The 25,357-nt window shown below is 35.1% G+C and overlaps 1 protein-coding gene across 6 annotated transcripts in view; it reads left to right on the top strand.

Moving 5' to 3' along the window:
- Positions 1-25,357, top strand: part of frm (farmer) — a 123,717-nt gene that overhangs the window by 69,266 nt on the left and 29,094 nt on the right. The window lies entirely within an intron of this gene.

The following is a 25,357-nucleotide window of genomic DNA, read 5'->3' as shown; positions in this document are numbered from 1 at the left end:
AATGTTCTTCTGATTGAGAAAACTTGTTTCTAAAATTTTGATGTTGCTTTGTCCGGGGCGTGAACCCAGGATCTTTGGTGTGGTAGGCGGAGCACGCTACCATCACCTCACGGTGGACGCGGTAGTAAAATTAGATGGTAACCATAGGTTGCATTGATGGATTAAATAGTTACATGGCGAAAAATTTACTGCGAATAATTCGGAGTTTTCTCCCTTAATAATTAATGTATAATACGTTTTCTTCTGTTCTCTTTAAGTTTTACGCTTGGGTGATGAAATCTCTTCTGTAGCTGAGCAGTCTCAGAACGCGACGCTTGACAAACCGCTGCCTATCAAAGACTCGGAAAAAACAAAAACACAAAAAAAAGAAGTTATTATATATATGTATATATATATATATCGATCGCGTGAACAGGATTAGCCTGGTTTCATTGAGCCACTTGAGGGTAGCGTGCTGCCACAACGTCCATTAAAAACAAAAAAAATGCTTACTGGTTTGCAGCGAAGGAATGGAGATGACTAGATGTAAAAAGGGTACATGAGATCTTTGCGATACGACAAATACTTCAGATAAGCCAGGATAAGAGAATGAACAACGTTCAATCTCCTTGTGGAGTTAAAAGGAGAGTTGGCCTGCTCTATAAGGAGTTGCATATAGACATTGAATGAAATTTTTGGTTAGATCATACACAACGATGTACACTATATTACAAAATTGATAATCCTTTGTAAGGCTCCTATAACACGCCCTAGAAGTTTCTCATAATATTCACCTTTTATGACGTATTAGTGATGTCAACGAAATGTATCGAAAAAAAGTGAATGGGGAGCTGTACGAAGTATATACAGATATGAATTTGGTGTAGCGATAAGAAGCACGTAGGCTCAGCTAGCTAAGTTATCTTTCGCGAGTAAATGAAAACGTTCCGGGTTCGAAATTATTCCTATTGACATCTGTACCTTGCATCAGAGGAGAGGAGAGGATTCCACTGAGTTACGAAAGAGAAGTGGAGAACGACTGGAACTCTCTACTTACCAAGGAATACGAACAAAAAGTAAAAATTATTTTATGAGCTGACCTTTACAATGAAAACGAAAATAGCAGCGCAAATCAATCTTAAACATGTTTTCGAAACATTTAAAAACTTGGAAAATTTTCGAAATTTTTAAGAGTTTTATAAATTTTTCGAGAATGTATTTTTGTAGCCCCATCAATTTTAGTGTAGCAAAATGCAAGTTATAATTCTTTCAAAATTCACACACATTTTTGGAAATTTTTTGCCGAATGGCGTTCCACACATAAACAATTCCTAAAAAAATTGTCAATAAATACGAATTTTTAGAGACCTACAACTTGTATTATATTAATATTGATTGTGCTGCAAAGCTGCACAGACAAAAAAAAAAAAAAATTCATAAAACTCTAAATAAAAAATTCGTTCATTACATTTTTCCGAAATTATAAAATAAATTAAAAATTTAACATTGCTTAAAATAAATGTTTACATACACACATTTAAAAACAATTTGTGCAATACCCGCTTAATCCATACAAAATATAATTGTGAAATTTGATGAAAATTTCCACTGCTATAACAGCTACCAATTATGTAGTTCAAAATAACTATTCTTTGCTCGAAAAATATGTTATTTATGTACAAAAATTGCGCAGTTATCATTTTTATATTTGTCAACATGATTGTCAATGAGCAACATTGATGTAATATTTATTTACTACAAAAAATTTCAATATTTCTACGAATAGACATGGACCATTCCAGTTTTTTACAGTTTTCATGCTTGACTTAAGACAAACCATTGCTTTACAATTATTTTAGTCTATTAATATTGTGGAATAAATAAGCAAGCAATCGCTTTTGAAATATTCGTATATATGTATGTAGGAAATGGAAACTAAAATACTTTGTATAACTTTTACTTTGTTATGTGGTTAAATATTGAAAAGATTTTAAGTAAGCAGATATAAGATTGTTGGAAAATTTATGAATGTAACAGATTTTTTCAATTCAATTCAGAATACCGAAATAGAAATATCTAATTTAATTTATAATTATTTGATAAATTGTTAAAATCTGTTTGACTAACAATACATTTAAAACATAAAAACTAAAAGCATGTTCTAAATCCTTGAACCTACGTGTATATATGATAATTTCCGAATAAGCATGTGTTTGTACGAGATAGCTCCACGGCTGCATGAACGTTAGTGATAGTAAGTCAGAAGAAATTTCAGAGAAGTGATCTTTAATGCAATCGCTATTCATTTATTACATTCGTAAAATGAATCAAAATAACAAAAACAACAAACAGGGAAAACTGAGCCACATACATACAGACACAGTTATAGTTAGGCTAATGATAGGGCCGCCGTGTTAGGAATTTGACCATTCGAGTTCTAATCTCACTCGGGAAGAATATAATTTCTAATTTAAAAATACAAAGATATCTGAAGGTCTTTGGCAGGGTCGAAACAGCTACAATATCAGCCATCTTTTCAGTTTTTCCGTCATAGCAAAAATACAATAATTTAGTAAGAGAAATTATTGTAAATTCGTTTTAAATTCATTAAATTTACGAATAAAATGTCAGAGAAATTAATAATATTTGTAATAACTAGTAGCTGTCATGAAAAATGTGTAGTGTTGCAATAGAATTGTTTCTATGGGACACGCGCGTGTTTGTACAGCACCGCTATAAAATTTGGTTTTTTAATTTCGATTTTCTTATTTCCCATACAGAAAAGTTGTTGTTGTTGTTAGTTGAAGCATTATTTATGCATGCAACTTCGCAATCCTTTACCTATAGACATATACTAGAGACCCGGCAGACCTTGTTCTGCCCTAAATTTGGTCCATCTGTATATATTTTAATAAGCTTTTTCCGTCTAACTCTGTTACGAATGTTGGCGGCACTAAGGGGTACTGCCATCTCTAGGCCGATGCTAAGCAGTGACGTGAATTCACATCAATAATTCAATCATTATGTCTACACATACGCGTGCACGCGGCGGAGAAACAACGCACAAGCACATGCAGATATCTTATCTGAAATGCTCCTAAAGGTATGCAGTTGTGATTGTGGAAGTGTCGCTCACACATGCAAGCGCATGGGGTATGAGAGAAGCTATAAAAATTATACATCTGTAGTTGTAGCTGAGAAATTTATAACTAATTAGTAAGTTCTGGAGTTAGAAAAGCCTAGAAATATGCAACGAGGAGGTCGGACAGTAAAAAAGGGCGACAACAGTGGAGTCAAAAGATGAGTTTCATTTAAGCTATCAGTCAGTTTGGTTATTAAGCAAGGTAGTTGCAAAGTCTAAGTGTTATTGTGAAGTACTTTAATAAAGGCCATTATTCAATATTGGAGTTATTTATTCAACATTTTAGTGATTCGAACTTAGCAGAAGATTGCAAATAAGAGGATTTGCAGTAAATTCGTTGCAATACTAATATAGGCAAATTTATATACAAGATTTCAGGCAAATCGATTAGGACGTATGTAAATAAGTATGTGGGTATTATTAACTTATGTCTTTATTTCGGCTTCGCATGCAGATTGATTCAACTAAATTGAATATCACAATGAAAATTACTTTAAAGCTCTCAGCAATAGCTTTTATTTGATATTCATATTACACACACATTCGAGTGGTATAATGGTCCACGTTTTTGCCTATATCTCGAGACCCTAGTCAGCCAGCGGTATGAAAAATACTCTGTACTAAATCACACATAAACAGCTTCAATTTCATACCCATAATGTAAAAACCAATCCTAGTGTTACCCTGATCCACGTTTTGGCCTATGTTTCGAGACCCTAGTCACAAATATGTATTAAAATTACCCTGTACTGAAACACTCATCAACAGCTTTCATTTGTTATCCATATTGTATAAACACATTCTAGGGGTACCCGGGTCCCCAGCGGGTTAGGGGGTTAGAATATACCCGCGGTAGGTATGTCTGTCGTAAGAGGCGACTAAAATACCGGATTCAAGGGGTCTGCGTAGCGCAGCCATTTCAGGTTGCCAGCGCAATACATAGCTTCTCTAAACCCAATTGTCAACCTCACCTATCCGTGGCGAATCCTGTTTCATTAACAGCCGAGGCTCTGGCAACCCCGAATTCCTCGTGGATCTAGGGATGGGAGGGTGTTATGGCCTAGAAGGTCGCATGTGGTCATAACAAATCGTTTCCGAAATGGTCGGGCTTGGTACCGGAACGTACCGGATCTGCATCCGGCAAAGGACCATCAACTCAATAACACTCCTCAAGGCATTCGGGGAGTGTCCTTATCGCTACAGCAACAACAGCAACAACAACAGGGGTACCCGGGTCCACGTTTTGGACTATCTCTCGAGATCCTAGTCACCCAGCGGCATAAAAAATACTCTGTACTAATTCACACATCAACAGCTTCAATTTGATACAAATAATGTAAAAACGCATCCTAGTGTTACCCTGATCCACGTTATGGCCTATATCTCGAGACCTTAGTCACCCAGGGGTATGAAAATTACCCTATAATAAAGCACTTATCAACAGCTTTCATTTGTTATCCATATTCTATAAACACATTCTAAGGGTACGCGGGTCCACGTTTTGGCCTATATCTCGAGACCCTAGTTGCCCAGGGGTATAAAAGTACTCATAAACAGCTTCCATTTGATAGCCATATGGTTCAAACACATCCCGGGATTACCCAGATCCACGTTTTGATCTCAAGACCATAGCCAGAACGGGATAAAAAGTATCCTATGTCCGCCTCCTAGTTCTAAGCTACCTACCCACCAATATTCGGCCAAATCGGTTCATCCGTTCTTGAGTTATAAATAGTGTAACTAACACCTTTTTCTTTTATATATATAGATAAAATATTAAGTATACGCAGTGGTGCACCTCTTTTCAGTTGGTATGGATATGTTTGTGCACGTGCTTATTTAACTTTACATACATATATGAAATATAACCTATCCTATATTTCAAGTTAGACCAAACTACACACAGGTTGCAAAACAAATTCAAAATCGGTTTAGTAGTTTAGGAGTCCATCGCGGACAAACATAGTGACACGTGATTTTTATATATAAAGATTACGAGGTGTGATAGATATTTGAAAACAATTGCCACTAAAAATTATTAAAAAAAGAATTCGGAGAATATTTTTTTTGAAATTTACCATTTTCCATGGAATTCTCGACGTACACGTGAACGCTTCAATACGTTTACAAATACTGCAGTTTTGATTACTAACCACATTCATATATGGCACACGAAAATTGTTATTTGAATCTATTTATGCTTTTATAAATAGAAATCGAAATTATAAAAATTGCCAAACATAATAATAGAAAAGTACAGGTGTGAAAACATGTAGGAAATCCCAGTGCTGCATGGGCGTATGAGTAACATTTGTATATGCAAATTTTATTTTATGAGAAATGATTTCAATGATAAACAAATTCAATTAGTGTTTTCAAATATGTATATACATATGTATATGTGATATAAAAGTTCAAATTTATGTGTGAGATCGAAAAAAAGACAAAAGTGCGTAAACAAGGGCCTACATCATTTGTGTCTAATAAATGAAATAAAACTTTCATGCAACCTAAGAAAGTGCGCGGATCCTTTTTTGTACCATTTCAGGAACCGAAAAAGTCACCGGTTAAAAAAAACCTGATCTGAAAAAGAAACCACGTATTATAGAACTACCCGAGCTCGAAAATTACCAGGTTCTGAAGAAGGACGCAGGTCCAAAAAAGTACCCAGTTCTAAAATTGCAACCGGATCCTTTATAGGACATGGCTCTGAAAAAGCACACATGTTTTACAAAAGTACTCGGACCCTAAAAAGTATCTACCCAGTTCTAAAATTTCAATTGGATTCTTCACGGTACCCGCTTCTGACAAATATCAAAGTCCTAAAGCAGTACCCGGTTCTGAGAATGTTACCGATTCTATAAAAGAACCGAGGTCCATAAAAGTACAAGTGTCCGAAAAAGTGCCCAGTTGTAAAGAGTATCCACTTCCTAAAGAAGTAACCGGAAAAATGTATCCGGTTCTGAAGAGGTACCAAATTTCAAAAAAGGCTTGGATCTGAAAAAGTATCCAGTTCTAAAATTACAACGGGCGCATTTGCAGCACTATGTTTTGAAAAGGCACCCATGTCTCAAAAAGTACTAGGCCCCTTAAAAGTACCCGATTGTGAAAAAGTGTACAGGTCCAAAAAAGTACCCGAATCTGAAAAAGTACCCTGTTATAAAATTTCAACCGGATACTTTATGGTGCCCGGTTCTGAAAAAGTATGCACTTTCTAAACTAGTACCCGGATCTGAAAAGTACCCGGTTCTGAGAATTTTCCCGATTCTGAAAAAGAATTGATGTATGAGTATGCACTTTCTAAACTAGTACCCGGATCTGAAAAGGTCCCGGTTCTGAGAATTTTCCCGATTCTGAAAAAGAACTGATGTTCAAAAAAATACTCGGATTAAGTTATTCGTATTTTATGATAGAAATTTCGTAAATAACTTCTATTAGGAAGCATGTGCAGATCTATAGTTTTTTTTTTCCTTCCTATTAGGGTCATAAATAGCGACGAAAATCTCCAAATGCCAAGGTTCGAGGGGTAAAACCAATCGTTTCTGAAACAGTCGAGTTATTAACAGAAAATGCTGGTAACGGCGCATACTGAATTCAAAACAAACCAAATGAAAGAAATGCCCGTATTCGTAACAATCACTAAGCCTTCTGGCATTGTTTTTGTGATTAAAATAACAGAACAGTCGACTTGATTTAGTTTCATTGATTTCTCATTTCTTAATACAAGCTTAAATGCATCTAAACATGCAGACGAGCATACATTTTATGAAATTAGGTCAATTTAGAATGTTTATGAGTACTTATAAATGTTATGGATTTGGTCATCGTTCAAAAATTTATTATAAGTAGATGCATGCTAAGTTTGCAATATTTTTTTGAAAGTAAATGTTTTCAAAGTAAATATGCGTACACACGTACAACGAAACATTCATCCTAACGTACACAGTCGGAAATTCCATCGGAGTTGTTTTGTCGAGTAAAAGCAGGTACTTGCGATGAAAAATCCAACTTTTTATTCAACAGTCCTGCGGATATCAATTTCATCCTTTTAGTAAATTATTTTTGAAAAAAAAAAAAACCACACAAAAGGAAAAAACACTTCGTTTTGGGATCATTCATGCAAGAGCTTCGTAGAGCTTCAGGAAACTATTCAGCATACACCTACATGTTATGTGAGCGCAGCAACTAAGATTAAGCAAAGCAAGTAGTGACTCACTTTTGTCTTGTTCTTCAAGCAGCACACATCTCATTAGTAAATTCTATGCTCTACCTTCTATCTCAGGAAATCGTTCTTTTTTATAGCTGTGAACCAATGGAACTATAAGCAAGGTGGTGGGGAAAGTTCGTGCGTGATAGCTTCCAATGCAAACTCAAACTGAGATTAAAATGGGTTCCCCTTTTGGGGAGAGAGAGAGATAAACAGCTTAAAAACATTCCCCTTTGTATTTTTCTACCATATTTCAATTGATACATCACCCCAAAACATCGTCGACTATACATGATCATTTCCAACAGGGAACTTCTTATAGATGAAGTCATTCTCATATATGATTGTGGTATTAATTTGAATCAAAGAGTCTATGTAAATTGTACTCTTTTCGTTTTGTTTTGTTTTTGCCAAGTTTTGAAGTAAATTGAAGATGACTTATATAAAAAAATCTGACTCTTTAGACGTTAAGCACCAAATATGCGTAAAGCAAGCTTAGCCTCTGTTGCAATTTTTGCTTCACATATATGTCAAAATTAATGCTTGAAATAAAAAAAATGTCATATAATTTGGTGTTTTATATTAAAATTCAACAAAATCGAAAGCAATGTAGGTAATAATTTAAATTTGCACAGCTGCCACAAGTGCTAACTAGAATTTAATAGCTGCCATTCAAACACGCATCACAATTATTACGAGGCGTGCTCATAGTTGAGACACTGAACTCCAGTCTCCAATAGACAATTACATCAGCCCCATTAATTAAAAACGATATTTCGATAATTTAAAAAATCAAGGAATATAAATATGCATACAAGCGTTTTGAGATGCAATTTTCTACCATCGCGTGGCGAAATGAGCTGGAAAGGCCTAGGCACCATCCATACTTTCGCAAAGCTCTTTGGCGTACTTTGTATAAATCTGACGTCAGATTTTTTTCCGGTTTTCTAAATACACGTATTAAAAGCTTTCCTAGTGCAAAAGTATAATATTATTACTTTTATTTTATTTAATAAAAAAATAAATCTTATATTTCGAGCGAATTAAAAAAATTAAAAAATAATTATTATTTATGAATATATATATATGGTGGTTGGAATGTCCTATTCCTTAATCCTCGACTTTGTTTCTCTATCTTGTTACTAAAACGTATGGCTACCATCGATTGAACTAGTTTGAGCAGAAAACATAAGCTGCTGATTTGAGATCTATCAGACCAAATACTTTATGGTTAAATAGCCACTGATTTCCTGTACACAATTTTCAGGGCATTGGTTGTTGAAAGGGTCAAGCAAGACCCATCAACTCCAAAAGTAGGAATAAACCCGTTATCTGTACTGTAATGTCATCGGCTAATCCAACGGCTTTTGCGTATTTCGGCACACTCATCCATATCACCGATCCTTGAGGTACTCCACCCGAAATCACAAGATTTTGGTGGGGAATTATGAATTTCAAAATCTGCCAAGCAGCAAGGGGAAAGCAATACCGGTAGTATGATCAAAGAAGGTTAAATAGTTGATAACATAAAGAAAAGTATAATCCAGCTTATTCGGAGATTCTAAAGGAAGCTAAAGCTGAGACTCAATGACGACAGTAATCCCTATGGACATACATTTATTGAAACGAGGAGATCTGTAGAGTTTAAAGAGAAAGGGCTAGTGTTATGATCAGAATGGAGCTGGTCGAATCAAATATGCCACTACTATTTTTTGATTAGCTGATTAGTTAGAGATACAACCACCACACTTAAAGTAGCTAAAGGGGCGCTGTTTGTTATTTTCCGACAAGGTGGATAAATAAAAAAATGCTTGCCAAATAATACGGGGCGCCCCCGCTTAGAAAAATTTTCATCTGATTGAGAAAACTTGTTTCTAAAATTTTTATGTTGCTTTGCCCGGGGCGTGAACCCAGGATCATCGGTGTGGTAGGCGGCGCACGCTACCATCACCCCACGGTGGACGCGGTAGTAAAATTAGATGGTAACTATAGGTTGAATTGATGGATTAAATAGTTAGATGGAGAAAAATTTACTGCGAATAATTCGGAGTTTTCTCCCTTAATAATTAATGTATAAAATACGTTTTCTTCTGTTCTCTTTAAGTATTACGCTTGGCTGATGAAATCTCTTCTGTAGCTGAGCAGTCTCAGAACGCAACGCTTGACAAACCGCTGCCTATCAAAGACTCGGCAAAAACAAAAACACAAAAAAAGAAGTTATTATATATATATATATATATATATATATATATATATATATATATATATATATATATATATATATAAATCGATCGCGTGAACAGAATTAGCCTGGTTTCATTGAGCCACTTGAGGGTAGCGTGCTGCCACAACGTCCATTAAAAACAAACAAATGCTTACTGGTTTGCAGCGAAGGAATGGAGATACCTAGATGTAAAAAGGGCACATGAGATCTTTGCGATACGACAAATACTACAGATAAGCCAAGATAAGAGAATGAACAACGTTCAATCTCCTTGTGGAGTTAAAAGGAGAGTTGGCCTGCTCTAGAAGGAGTTGCATATAGCCATTGAATGAAATTTTTGGTTAAATCATACACAATGATGTACACTATATTACACAATTGATAATCCTTTGTAAGGCTCCTATAACACGCTCTAGAAGTTTCTCATAATATTCACCTTTTATGACGTATTAGTGATGTCAACGAAATGTATCAAAAAAAAGTGAATGGGGAGCTGTACGAAGTATATACAGATATGAATTTGGTGTAGCTATAAGAAGCACGTAGGCTCAGCTAGTTAAGTTATCTTTCGCGAGTAAATGAAAACGTTCCGGGTTCGAAATTATTCCTATTGACATCTGTACCTTGCATCAGAGGAGAGGAGAGGATTCCACTGAGTTACGAAAGAGAAGTGGAGAACGACTGGAACTCTCTACTTACCAAGGAATACGAACTATTAAAACTTGATACAGCACTCTATTGCAAATATTTTTTACACCACTGTATATATGTATGTGTATTAGACTGGGTTGGTTTGAAAAATGCGAAGCTTACGACTTACGTAGGTTATAAGAAGGAGATATTGTAGAGCTTCTGAAGACGAAATTAAACACATATAAATTTAAAAAATTTGATACAAAGTAACAAAGTTATAATATTGAAAACGATTTCGGCGGTATTTGCAAGGATCAAAGAGTGATCAAAAAGTAAAAATTATTTTATGAGCTGACCTTTACAATGAAAATGAAAATAGCAGCGCAAATCAATCTTAAACATGTTTTCGAAACATTTAAAAACTTGGAAAATTTTCGAAATTTTTAAGAGTTTTATAAATTTTTAGAGTATGTATTTTTGTAGCCCAATCAATTTTAGTGTAGCAAAATGCAAGTTATAATTCTCTCAAAATTCACACAAATTTTTGGAAATTTTTTGCCGAATGGCGTTCCACACATAAACAGTTCATAAAAAAATTGTCAATAAATACGAATTTTTAGAGACCTACAACTTGTATTATATTAATATTGATTGTGCTGCCAAGCTGCACAGACAAAAAAAAAAAAAAAAAAATCATAAAACTCTAAATAAAAAATTCGTTCATTACAGTTTTCCGAAATTATTAAATAAATTAAAAATTTAACATTGCTTAAAATAAATGTTTACATACACACATTTAAAAACAATTAGTGCAATACCCGCTTAATTCATACAAAATATAATTGTGAAATTTGATGAAAATTTCCACTGCTATAACAGCTACCAATTATGTAGTTCAAAATAATTATTCTTTGCTCGAAAAATATGTTATTTATGTACAAAAATTGCGCAGTTATCATTTTTATATTTGTCAACATGATTGTCAATGAGCAACATTGATGTAATATTTATTTAATACAAAAAATTTCAATATTTCTACGAATAGACATGGACCATTCCAGTTTTTTACAGTTTTCATGCTTGACTTAAGACAAACCATTGCTTTACAATTATTTTAGTCTATTAATATTGTGGAATAAATAAGCAAGCAATCGCTGTTGAAATATTCGTATATATGTATGTAGGAAATAGAAACTGAAATACTTTGTATAACTTTTACTTTGTTATGTGGTTAAATATTGAAAAGATTTTAAGTAAGCAGATATAAGATTGTTGGAAAATTTATGAATGTAACAGATTTTTTCAATTCAATTCAGAATACCGAAATAGAAATATCTAATTTAATTTATAATTATTTGATAAATTGTTAAAATCTGTTTGACTAACAATACATTTAAAACATAAAAACTAAAAGCAAGTTCTAAATCCTTGAACCTACGTGTATATATGATAATTTCCGAATAAGCATGTGTTTGTACGGGATAGCTCCACTGCTGCATGAATCTTCGTGATAGTAAGTCAGAAGAAATTTCAGAGAAATGATCTTTAATGTAATCGTTATTCATTTATTACATTCGTAAAATGAATCAAAATAACAAAAACAACAAACAGGGAAAACTGAGCCACATACATACAGACACAGTTATAGTTAGCCTAATGATAGGGCCGCCGTGTTAGAAATTTGACCATTCGAGTTCTAATCTCACTCGGGAAGAATATAATTTCAAATTTAAAAATACAAAGATATCTGAAGGCCTTTGGCAGGGTCGAAACAGCTACAATATCAGCCATCTTTTCAGTTTTTCCGTCATAGCAAAAATACAATAATTTAGTAAGAGAAATTATTGTAAATTCGTTTTAAATTCATTAAATTTACGAATAAAATGTCAGAGAAATTAATAATATTTGTAATAACTAGTAGCTGTCATGAAAAATGTGTAGTGTTGCAATAGAATTGTTTCTATGGGACACGCGCGTGTTTGTACAGCACCGCTATAAAATTTAGTTTTTTAATTTCGATTTTCTTATTTCCCATTCAGAAAAGTTGTTGCTGTTGTTAGTTGAAGCATTATTTATGCATGCAACTTCGCAATCCTTTACCTATATACATATACTAGAGACCCGGCAGACGTTGTTCTGCCCTAAATTTGGTCCATCTGTATATATTTTAATAAGCTTTTTCCGTCTAACTCTGCCCTCCCCCCCCCCCCCCCCCCCCCCCCCTCTTCCCTTTTTCTTAATCCTTTTATTCACTCCTTCCTCCGTCTTTTTCGCTTCATCTATCTCTATCTTCTTCTCACTCTATCTCTATCTCAGTCTCCTTCTCCTTCCATCTTTTCTCTTCTCTCAAGTTCTTCTCATTCTTCTTCATCCCTTATTGCCAGTCCCAGAGGATGGTATGTATTTTGTTCCAGTCTCATTCCGAATCCCAGTTCCACTCCGAGCTTCATTCCCAGTCCGTCTCTGGTCTACTTCACGGAAAAAAGGATCATAAATACTGTCACGAATGTTGGCGGCACTAAGGGGTACTGCCATCTCTAGGCCGATGCCAAACAGTGACGTGAATTCACATCAATAATTCAATCATTATGTCTACACATACGCGTGCACGCGGCGGAGAAGCAACGCACAAGCACATGCAGATATCTTATCTGAAATGCTCCTAAAGGTATGCAGTTGTGATTGTGGAAGTGTCGCTCACGCATACAAGCGCATGGGGTATGAGAGAAGCTATAAAAATTATACATCTGTAGTTGTAGCTGAGAAATTTATAACTAATTAGTAAGTTCTGGAATTAGAAATGCCTAGAATTATGCAACGAGGAGGTCGGACAGTATAAAATGGCGACAACAGTGGAGGCAAAAGATGAGTTTCATTTAAGCTATCAGTCAGTTTGGTTAAGAAGCAAGCTAGTTGCAAAGTCTAAGTGTTATTGTGAAGTACTTTAATAAAGGCCATTTTTCCATTATTCAATATTGGAGTTGTTTATTCAACAGTTTAGTTATTCGAACTTAGCGGAAGATTGCAAATAAGAGGATTTACATTAAATTCGTTACAATACTAATATAAGCAATTTTATATACAAGATTTCAGGCAAATCGAATAGGACGTATGTAAATAAGTATGTGGGTATTATTAACTTATGTCTTTATTTCGGCTTCGCATGCAGATTGATTCAACTAAATTGAATATCACAATTAAAATTACTTTAAAGCTCTCAGCAATAGATTTTTTTTGATATTCATATTACACACACATTCGAGGGGTATCCTGGTCCATGTTTTGGCCTATATCTCGAGACCCTAACCACCCAACGGTATAAAAAATACTCTGTACTAAATCACACATAAACAGCTTCAATTTCATACCCATAATGTAAAAACCAATCCTAGTGCTACCCTGATCCACGTTTTGGCCTATGTTTCGAGACCCTAGTCACAAATATGTATTAAAATTACCCTGTACTGAAGCACTCATCAACAGCTTTCATTTGTTATCCATATTGTATAAACACAACACACCAGCGGGTTAGGGGGTTAGAATATTTCCGCGGCAGGTATGTCTGTCGTAAGAGGCGACTAAAATACCGGATTCAAGGGGTCTGCGGAGCGCAGCCCTTTCAGGTTGCCAGCGTAATACATAGCTTCTCCAAACCGAATTGTCAACCTCACCTATCCTTGGCGAATCCTGTCTCAAATACAAAAAAATTTTTAAAGTTTTTTTTTTAAATTTTCAGTTTTTCGAGATTTTTCGAATTTCGCCATTTTTTTTTTTTGTATTTTTTCCGAAAAGTACATTTAAAAACAAATTAAAAAAAAGATCTAAAAGGGTCAATTTTTGAAAAAGTTATAGCATTTTGAAAACAAAAACGGTGTTTTTTTTTAAAAATTCATAACTTTTTTTGAGCTGGATGAAAAAATTTGAAAAAATTCTGAAAAACGTGTTTCGTAAGCTAGAAAAAGAAGAAAAACTTTCAGCCAATTCTAAAGGGTCGGGTTCAAAATTGGTCGAAATGGGATGGAATACCCCATATACATATGTATATGTGATATAAAAGTTCAAATTTATGTGTGAGATCGAAAAAAAAAAACAAAAGTGCGTAAATAAGGGCCTACGTCATTTGTGTCTAATAAATGAAATACAACTTTCATGCAACCGGTTTTAAGAAAGTGCGCGGATACTTTTTTGTAACCATTTCAGGAACCGAAAAAGTCACCGGTTAAAAAAAAACTTGATCTGAAAAAGAAACCACGTATTAAAGAACTACCCGTGTACGAAAATTACCAGGTTCTGAACAAGGACGCAGGTCCAAAAAAGTACTCGGATGCGAAAAAGTACCCAGTTCTAAAATTGCAACCGGATCGTTTATAGGACATGGCTCTGAAATAGCACACAGGTTTTAAAAAAGTACTCGGACCCTTAAAAGTATTTACCCAGTTCTTAAATTTCAATTGGATCCATCACGGCACCCGCTTCTGGCAAATATCAAAGTCCTAAATCAGTACCCGGTTCTGAAAATGTTACCGATTCTATAGAAGACCGAGGACCGAGGTCCATAAAAGTAGAAGTGTCCAAAAAAGTGCCCAGTTGTAAAGAGTATCCACTTCCTAAAGAAGTAACTGGTTCTAAAAATTTATCCGGATCTGAAGAGGTACCAAGGTCCAAAAAAAGGCCTGGATCTGAAAAAGTATCCAGTTCTAAAATTACAACGGGCGCATTTGTAGCACTATGTTCTGAAAAAGCACACATGCCCGTTCTGAGAATTTTCCCGATTCTGAAAAAGAACCGATGTTCAAAAAAATACCCGGATTAAGTTATTTGTATTTTATGATAAAAATTTCGGAAATAACTTCTATTAAGCAGCATGTGCAGGTAAACGCACTCACAAGGCTCGGCCTCTAGTATTTTTTCCTTCCTATTAGGGTCATAAATAGCGACGAAAATCTCCTGATGCGAAGGTTCGAGGGGTAAAACCAATCGTTTCTGAAGCAGTCGAGTTATTAACAAAAAATTCTGGTAACGGCGCATACTGAATTCAAAACAAACCAAATGAAAGGACTGCCCGTATTCGTAACACTCACTACGCCTTCTGGCATTGTTTTTGTGATTAAGATAACAACAACAATCGACTTGATTTAGTTTCATTAATTTCTCATTTAACACTTCGGTGTAAAACTTTCTTAATACAATCTTAAGTGCATCTAAACATGCAGACGAGCATAAAGTCTATGAAATCAGGTCAATTTAGAATGTTTATGAGTACTTGTAAATGTTATGGATTTCGCCAGCGTTCAAAATTTTATTATAAGTAGATGCATGCTGAGTTTGCAATATTTTTGAAAGTAAATGTGCGTACACACGTACATAGAAACATTCATTCTAGCGTACCCAGTAGGATATTCCATCGGAGTTGATTTATCGAGTAAGAGCAGGTACTTGCGAAGAAAAATCCAACTTTTTATTCAACAAGCCTACAGATAATCATCTTTTTAGTAAATTTTTCTTATCATTGACGCAAGAGCTTCGTATAGCTTCATGAAACTATTCGGCATTCACCTACATGTCCATGTGAGCGCAGCAACTAAGATTAAGCAAAGCAAGCAGTGAATCGCTTTTGTCTAATTCTTCAAGCAGCACACATCTCATTACCAAAAATCTATGCTCTAACTTCTCTCTCAAGAAAGCTTTAGTTTTTGTTACTCTGAACCAATCAAAATTACATGGAACTTTATGCAAGGTGGTGGTAAAAACTCGTCCATGATATGTTACAGTGTAAACTCAAACTGAGATTAACGCCCCGATTCTAGTGGGTAACAACATTCTTCACCACGGTAACGAAATCATGTGGAAACTTTTACACCCTTTTGGTATTCTATCCACGAAAGTAGCCGGATAATTTTTTAACCACAAAAGTAGGTGGTTACACCGAAATAACCACCCACACTGTTGTTTAGAAAAAGGCAAAACTGAAAAATAAAGAATTGTAAGCGCAAATAAGTAAAGATAAAAGTAAAAAAGTGTTGCCTCTTGCTATATATTATATATTTGTTTACATTATGTACTTTTACAGAATAAATTACAATATAGCTATGAAAAATCTTATGCATGTATGTACATATATACACATCGTCTCGTTTATTCGTTAACCTCGTATCTACGAGTGATACATTTTCGGTAAAGCCATGGCGGAACCATACAAGGTGGCAGCATGGTGACATACCTACAAACATAAATAAAAATTCCATGTACTTTGCTTTTGTAAATTCGATGGACGAATGTCAAAATCGTACTGCGCCGGAAGTTGATGTATCAAATCAAATAAAAAAGTTTATATTCAGCTGTCGCATGCTGCCACTTTGTATCGTTCCGCCATGGGTAAAGCGAAGAGAACCAACTTTTAAATTTCACCACAGACATTGGTGAGTTTTTCGTTGATGACAGCGTTACCACTTTGGCCAGAATCGCGAATAAAAGAACTGGTCACGATTTTCGGTTACATAATGTTCTGGGTACTATTTTACCGATAACGCTCAGAATCGGCCCGTAAAAGTGTTTTGCGGCAGTTACTCACGAACGTACGTACCAAAACCGTGTCACCTGACACGACCTATCCTATGAGTGTGCAATGTAAACGAAAACTCACCGACGTGCAACACCCGTACGTACGTAGCCCGGAACGTAGAAATCAAAACAATTTTGATTTTTTCCGTAATAACGTGTCAGCTGATCGCTCTCTCACTAGACAGAGTTGCCTAGTAAACTTTTGTGCGCTAATTTTTGACCGTTTGCAGTTTTAGGCAAAAACACCTAATTAAAGTTTGAAAAATTGTGAAAATAATTCGAAATAATTATGTAAAAGTGTAGATTATAAATATGTGATCTATTTATATTTATTTAATATTAATTCCAGGCTTTTACAACATCAAAAATTAAATTGGAAAAAGTTGATGTTTCCATAAGCATGCATGCAAAATGGGCAATGGAAACAGTGCTTATCTATAAGCAATACACACACAAATATGTTACGTACATGTACACAGACGCACACATTGATTCCTACGGGTTTGAGAGTTCGGTCAAACGTGCTTCGTACGACAAACGTCCTTACGTACGGCACACGTCGGTGGGTAACTGCCGCAAAACGTCCCTACGTACGGCACACGTCGGTGGGTAATTGCCGCTTTTCCCTTTTTGGAGAGAGTGATAAACAGCTTAAAAAGAAAAAAATGTTATTTTATGATTAACGCTGAAACATTCCTCTGCATTTTTCTAGCATATGTATTTCAATTGATACATCACCCCAACACATCCTCGATTATACATGACCATTTCCAACAGGGATCTTCTTATAGATGAAGTCATTCTCATATATGATTGTGGTATTAATTTGAATCAAAGAGTCTTGGTAAATTGTACACTTTTCGTTTTGTTTTGTTTTATCTAAGTTTTCAAGCAGAATGAAGATGACTTATACAAAAAAATCTGACTCTTTAGACGCTAAGCACCAAATATGCGTAAAGCCAGCTTAGTCTCTGATGCAATTTTTGCTTCACATATGTATATATCCAAAATAATGCTTGAACAAGTAAGGAAGGTTAAGTTTGGGTGTAACCGAACATTCCATACTCAGTTGAGAGCTATGGTGAACACATAAGGGAAAATAACCATATAGGAAAATGAACCGAAGGTAACATTGGAATATGTTTGTATGACATGTGTATCAAATGAAAGGTATTAAAGAGTATTTTATGAGGAGTGGGCCATAGTTCTATAGGTGGACGCCATTTAGGGATATCGCCATAAAGGTGGATCAGGGTTGACTCTAGAATTTGTTTGTATGATATGGGTATCAAATTAAAGGTATTAATGAGGGTTTTAAAAGGGAGTGGTGGTAGTTGTATAGGTGGTCGCCTTTTCGATATACCGGCATAAAGGTGGACCAGGGATGACTCTAGAATGCGTTTGTACAATATGGGTATCAAACGAAAGGTATTAATGAGTATTTTAAAGGGGTGTGGGTCTTAGTTCCATAGGTGTACGCCGTTTCGAGATATCGCCATAAAGGTGGACCAGAGGTGACCCTAGAATTTGTTTGTACGATATGGGTATCAAACGAAAGGGGTTAATGAGTATTTTAAAAGGGAGTGGGCCTTAGCTCTATAGGTGGACGCCTTTTCGAGATATCGCCATAAAGGTGGGCCAGGGGTGACTCTAGAATGCGTTTGTACATTATGGGTATCAAACGAAAGGGGTTAATGAGTATTTTAAAAGGGAGTGGGCCTTAGTTCTATAGGTGGACGCCTTTTCGAGATATCACCATAAAGGTGGACCAGGGGTGACTCTAGAATGCGTTTGTACAATATGGGTATCAAACGAAAGGGAGTGGGCCTTAGTTCTATAGGTGTACGCCTTTTTGAGATATCACCATAAAGGTGGACCAGGGGTGACTCTAGAATGTGTTTGTACGATATGGGTATCAAATTAAAGGTATTAATGAGGGTTATAAAAGGGAGTGGTGGTAGTTGTATAGGAGGTCACCTTTTCGAGATATCGCCATAAAGGTGGACCAGGGGTGACTCTAGAATGCGTTTGTACAATATGGGTATCAAACGAAAGGGGTTAATGAGTATTTTAAAAGGGAGTGGGCCTTATTTCTATAGGTGTACGCCTTTTTGAGATATCACCATAAAGGTGGACCAGGGGTGACTCTAGAATGTGTTTGTACGATATGGGTATCAAATTAAAGGTATTAATGAGGGTTATAAAAGGGAGTGGTGGTAGTTGTATAGGAGGTCACCTTTTCGAGATATCGCTATAAACGTGGACCAGGGGTGACTCTAAAATGCGTTTGTACAATATGGGTATCACACGAAAGGTGTTAATGAGTATTTTAAAAGGGAGTGGGACTTAGTTCTATAGGTGTACGCCTTTTCGAGATATCGCTATAAAGGTGGACCAGGGGTAACTATAGACTTTATTTGTACGATATGGTTATCAAATGAAAGGTGTTAGTGAGTCTTTTTAAAAGGGAGTGGGCCTTAGTTCTATAGAAGGTCGCCTTTTCGAGATATAGCCATAAAGGTGGACGAGGGGTGACTCTAGAATATGTTTGTACGATATGGGTAGCAAATTAAAGGTATTAATGGGGGTTTTAAAAGGGAGTGGCGTTTTCGAGATATAGGCCAAAATGTGGACCAGGGTGACCCAGAACATCATCTGTCGGGTACCGCTAATTTATTTATATATATAATACCACAAACAGTATTCCTGCCAAGATTTCAAGGGTTTTTTATTTCGCCCTGCAGAACTTTTTCATTTTCTTCTACTTAATATGGTAGGTGTCACACCCATTTTACAAAGTTTTTTTCTAAAGTTATATTTTGCGTCAATAAACCAATCCAATTACCATGTTTCATCCATTTTTTCATATTTGGTATAGAATTATGGCATTTTTTTCATTTTTCGTAATTTCCGATTTCGGCCATTTTTTTTACCAAGATAAAGTGAGTTGAGATAAGTGTGTGAAATAAATTTAGTAAAGATATATCGATTTTTGCTCAGGTTATCATGTTAACGGCCAAACGGAAGGACAGGCGGTCGACTGTGTATAAAAACTGGGCGTGGCTTCAACCGATTTCGCCCATTTTCACAGAAAACATTTACCGTCACAGAATCTATGCCCCTACCAAATTTCACAAAGATTGGTAAATTTTTGTTCGACTTATGGCATTAAAAGTATTCTAGACGAATTAAATGAAAAAGGGCGGAGCCACGCCCATTTTGAAATTTTCTTTTATTTTTGTATTTTGTTACACCATATCATTTTTTTTTTTTATATCATTACTGGAGTTGAATGTTGACATAATTTACTTATATACTGTAAAGATATTACATTTTTTGTTAAAATTTGACTTTAAAATTTTTTTTTTAAAGTGGGCGTGGTCGTTCTCCGATTTTGCTAATTTTTATTAAGCAGACATATAGTAATATGGGTAACGTTCCTGCAAAATTTCATCATAATATCTTCAACGACTGCCAAATTACAGCTTGCAAAACTTCTAAACTACCTTCTTTTAAAAGTGGGCGGTGCCACGCCCATTGTCCAAAATTTTACTAGTTTTCTATTCTGCGTCATAAGTTCAACTCGCCTACCAAGTTTGATCGCTTAATCCGTATTTGGTAATGAATTATCGCACTTTTTCGATTTTTCGAAATTTTCGATATCGAAAAAGTGGGCCTCCGATATCGTTCATTTTAAATAGCGATCTGAGATGAGTGCCCAGGAACCTACATACCAAATTTCATCAAGATACCTCAAAATTTACTCAAGTTATCGTGTTAACGGACAGACGGACGGACGGACATGGCTCAAACAAATTTTTTTTCGATACTGATGATTTTGATATATGGAAGTCTATATCTATCTCGATTCCTTTATACCTGTACAACCAACCGTTGTCCAATCAAAGTTAATATACTCTGTGAGCTCTGCTCAACTGAGTATAAAAAAAAACCCCTGACTCAGTTTTATTAAAATCAGCTACAGACTTGGCACCATGCAAAATTTTCTTAAAACATCTTCAAAACCCGTCCGCTTGAATTCAAGCTCATCTTTGGGTCATATTTATTTTTCGTTTTGGCTAATTAGTCAATCAATTCTTTTCAACAAAATCTTCCGTATAAATATATAATCCGCAATTTACCGTTTCTGCGCGTTGCTTAATTAAACGTGTTTCTAAGCGAAAAAGTTGTCATCTCATTTAAGGCGGAATTAGCGAGCAATGGAGTAATATAAATATAAATAGCTTAAATTTTATTACTGTTTTTTTTCAGTTGTGTATTGTTATTTGTTATTTGCTCCATATTAACTGTGGAATTTTGCGTGTGGAAACTTCTACGCATTTATTGCGGACGTTTTACTCTTCTTTCTCCATTGTTATTCGAACACAAAAACTATTCAAAGTCATTAAATACAACAAATTAACAACACAACTAACAACATACAAACTTATGCGTGACAAACCAACGCAATGTCGCTGCGACAAGAAGTGTTGAAATTGGTAACTATGGAATGTGTGTATTTGCCTATAGACTGCGCGTCATTTAAATGGGAATACTTTTCGAAGGATAAAATGGAGTTGATTGAAAACTAGCTTAAGAAATATGTGGATTTGGATTCATGGTTCGAGTTGTAGCTCAAGGCATATGACAATGATTTTTATGATAATGATTGTTTTTTAAACTTTTTTTCTATAATTGAAAAATTATTATTTAATTTGTGGATTGGGAATAGAAAATTTAAAACAGTTTGACTTAGCCTTAAGGAATGTATCTAAAACTTTGATAGCGTGCTTCGCCTACCACACCGACGGTCCTGGGTCCAAATCCCGGACAAATATATAGAACAAAGTTTTTTCAATTAGAAAAGATGAAGTCACCACAATCTCAATAGGTGTTTCTATTCAAGTGACGCACAGCATATGTATGTACCTGTATGTAGCACATATAAATTGTTGCACAAAGGTGAAGGTGTTAAAACCACTATTGCTTTCTACATAAAGCACAAGTCATGCTATCGATTTCAAAGATTTATTTTTGACATAACGTAATTTCATATTTGAGCAATTAGTCATATACGTTTTGAAAACTAATTGTGACAGTGATGCATCTATAATTCTGCGAATAATTGGAAGATATTTGACAGTATGAACTTAATTAGATAATACACATTGCGTAGCAAAATATTTACTAAATCAATTTGTAAGGGATCACATACAAATATATCTAGGAGACCAAGAAGATATACAGCAGTGAACACGAAAATAGCAGTTTTTAATTAAATTTCGTCAATTCAATTCTTTTTATACTCAGTTGAGCATAGCTCACAGAGTATATTAACTTTGATTGGATAACGGTTGGTTGTAAAAGAATCGAGATAGATATAGACTTCTATATATCAAAATCATCAGTATCGAAAAAAAAATTGATTGAGCCATGTCCGTCCGTCCGTCTGTCCGTTAACACGATAACTTGAGTCAATTTTGAGATATCTTGATGAAATTTGGTATGTAGGTTCCTGGGTACTCATCTCAGATCGCAATTTAAAATGAACGATATCGGACTATAACCACGCCCACTTTTTCGATATCGAAAATTTCGAAAAAATCGAAAAAGTGCGATAATTCATTACCAAAGTCGGATAAAGCAATGAAACTTGGTAGGTGGGTTGAACTTATGACGCAGAATAGAAAATTAGTAAAATTTCGGACACTTTTAAAAGAAGGTAATTTCAAAGCTTTGCAAGCTGTAATTTGCCAGTAATTGAAGATATCATCATGAAATTTGGCAGGAACATTACTCCTATTACTATATGTGTGCTTAATAAAAATTAGCACAATCGGATGCGGAGCACGCCCACTTAAAAAAAAAAAAAAATTTTTTTAAAGTCAAATTTTAAGAAAAAATTGAATATCTTTACAGTATATAAGTAAATTATGTCAAAATTCAACTTCAGTAATGATATAGTGCAACAAAATAAAAAAATAAAAGAAAATTTCAAAATGGGCGTGGTTCCGCCCTATTTCATTTAATTTGTCTATAATACTTTTACTGCTATAAGTCGAACAAAAATTTACTAGTCCTTGTGAAATTTGGTAGGGGCATAGCTTCTATGACGATAACTGTTTTCTGTGAAAATGGGTGAAATCGGTTGAAGCCATGTCCATTTTTTATACACAGTCGACCGTCTGTCCTTCCGCTCGTACTTATCTGAACTCACTTTATCTTGGTATTAAACATGGATGAAATCCGACTATGATCACACCCACTTTTTCGATATCGAAAGTTTCGAAAAATGAAAAAAATGTCATAATTCTATACCAAAATACGAAAAAAAGGATGAAACATGTTGATTGGATTGGTTTATTGACGGCTTCACATATACAACTAAGAGCCACTCCCTTTCAAAACCTTTTGGCGATATCTCGAAAAGGAATCCACCTAATGAACTAAGGCCCACTCCCTTTTAAAATACTCCTTAATACCTTTCACTTGATATCCTTATGGCGATATCTCGAAAAGGCGTCCACCTATAGAACTAAGGCCCACTCCTTTTAAAATACTCATTAACACCTTTCATTTGATACCCATATCGTACAAACACATTCTAGAGTCACCCCTGGTCCACCTTTATGGCGATATCTCGAAAAGGCAGCCACCTATATAACTAAGGCCCATTCCCTTTTAAAATACTCATTAACACCTTTCATATGGTACCCATATCATACAAACACATTCTAGAGTCACCCGTGGTCCACCTCTATGGCGATATCCCGAAATGGCGTCCACCTATAGATCTATGGCCCACTCCCTTTTAAAATACTCTTTAATACCTTCCATTTGATACCCATGTCATACAAACACATTCCAGGGTTACCCTAGGTTCATTTTCCTATATGGTGATTTTCCCTTATTTTGTATCCAAAGCTCTCAGCTGAGTATGTAATGTTCGGTTACACACAAACTTAACTTTCCTTACTTGTTTAATTAAATTTCGTCAATTCTATTCTTTTTTTCTTTACTTTCGAAAAAACGTGTATGAATTCTGTAACTGAAAGTATGCAAGCCACTAGAAAAAATGTTTTAGAAAAAAAATCAAAATTCAAGAAAATTTTGCGAAAATTTAAAATTTTTTTTATTTTGAATTTGCAGAATTTTTTAAATATGAAGTTTTGTAGCCCAACCACTTCTAGTCTAATAAAGCATTAGTTGTGGGTATCTCAAAACTTGTATTTCGTCCAAATAAAAAATAAAACTGTGCACACTTTGTGTTGAAGAAAATGGAAACTTCCTTCAAACGGTCACGCGATTGCGTTACACGCAGATTATATTTTTGTGCCGAAATAATAATGTTAAATGGTATATATCAACTCAGTTAAGATGGATGTGGCCTAAGCATCCAACATCAACCTATATCATTCTATGAATTTTATCGAAAATTTATGACGTGGCGATTTCTGGGCGCTCTAAAACTTCAGCACCACATGCGCTGCCACAACTACAATGGAGCTACCTAAACAATTTCTTAATTATAAACATTCGTTTTACAAACTTCACATAGTCGTTCATAAGCGTTTTGATGATACAGTGTTATATTTATACTTAATTTGAAAAAGTCAGTTAAATGTCAAACAGCCCTCGTACGACTATCCCAACGCATATACCTCTACTAGAAAACCCTTCCTCCCGTTGCTTTAATAAGACTAATATAAAATAACTTCAAAGTAATATTTACTTCTTTTCCCATCTTTTTATTCTGCCTTCCCTTTCATTTTTCTATTTCTTTGTCTGCTCCTTTTTTCTACTCCTTGTCCTTTTTCTTCTTCTTTTAGTTCTTTTTCATCTTCTGCTTGTTTTTCTTTTTTCTTACTCTATCTCTTTTCCTCATATTCCTCTGCTTGTTTCCAGTCATCCCTTCCGCTTCTCACCGTTATTTTTCATTTGTTACCTTGTTTTCTCCATTGCTATTTCTCTTAGATTAAAACCTTCTTTTCCACTTCTTTTCTGCCCCCGTTTACATATCTCTACCCTCTCCTGTCTATTTTCTCTTCTTTAAAATTTTGGCCACGACCTTCCCTCTTGCTCCCTCTCGTTTTCCGGCTTCCCGTCGTCGAGAGATAACTTTCTGCTTTACTCCTTTCTTGCTTTTTTCCCTTAAATCACTATATTGTTTTTAATTCCCCTTCCTTTGCTCTTTTCTTTTTTTCGATACCATTTATCTTCTCCTTCCTCTCTTCCTCCTCCTCTTCATTTTAACTTCTCTGCCTATTTGTTTTTAACAATCCACCCTCACTCTCTACACCCCGTAAGCTCTGCCCGTCACCCTTTTCAACTTCCTTATCCTCTTGCATTTTGCCTTTCATTATTCTTTTCTACTCATATCCTTCTTATTATACCTCTTATTCTCGCTCTCCTTCTTTCCTACCCATTCTGTCTCTTTTTCTTCATCCCTGCTTTTAAGCCTTATTCCTCACTGTTCCTATTTCCCTTTACTTCCTTTCTCTCTGCCTTAATTTGTACCCTCTTTTTTCTCACTTCTTTGCTAATTTATCTCTCCTCCGTTTTCCTCTTTACTTTTCCCATTATATATAAGTTTACTATGTTTTTATATTCT

Source organism: Eurosta solidaginis, chromosome 5, assembly GCF_040869045.1.
Source record: "Eurosta solidaginis isolate ZX-2024a chromosome 5, ASM4086904v1, whole genome shotgun sequence".
Lineage (NCBI taxonomy): Eukaryota > Metazoa > Arthropoda > Insecta > Diptera > Tephritidae > Eurosta > Eurosta solidaginis.
This window is presented reverse-complemented; position numbering and strand designations above follow the sequence as displayed.